The sequence below is a fragment of the Myotis davidii genome, unplaced genomic scaffold (assembly GCF_000327345.1).
Source record: "Myotis davidii unplaced genomic scaffold, ASM32734v1 scaffold1098, whole genome shotgun sequence".
NCBI classification, from domain to species: Eukaryota; Metazoa; Chordata; class Mammalia; order Chiroptera; family Vespertilionidae; genus Myotis; species Myotis davidii.
Window position 1 is genome coordinate 57,094 of NW_006288959.1, and position 239 is coordinate 57,332.

The 239-nt window shown below is 48.5% G+C and overlaps 1 protein-coding gene across 1 annotated transcript in view; it reads right to left on the reverse strand.

Annotated features, from left to right (window-relative positions):
* Positions 1-239, reverse strand: part of LOC102770854 (HLA class II histocompatibility antigen, DQ beta 1 chain-like) — a 15,920-nt gene that overhangs the window by 3,324 nt on the left and 12,357 nt on the right. The gene's annotated exons all lie outside the window — the stretch shown is intronic.

A 239-nucleotide genomic window follows, 5' to 3' on the forward strand; every position in this document is an offset into this window, starting at 1 on the left:
TCACAGGCACTAGGAATAGAAAGATAATAGACTATGGTCCCTCCCCTTATAGAAATTGCAATCTAGTAAAATAAATGTTATTTCGAAAGTGTGTGCCCTGACTGGTTTGGCTCAGTGGATAGAGCGTCAGCCTGCGGACTGAAAGACCCCAGGTTCGATTGCAGTCAGGGGCATGTACCTTGGTTGTGGGCACATCCCCAGTGTGGGGTGTGCAGGAGGCAGCTGATCGATGTTTCTCT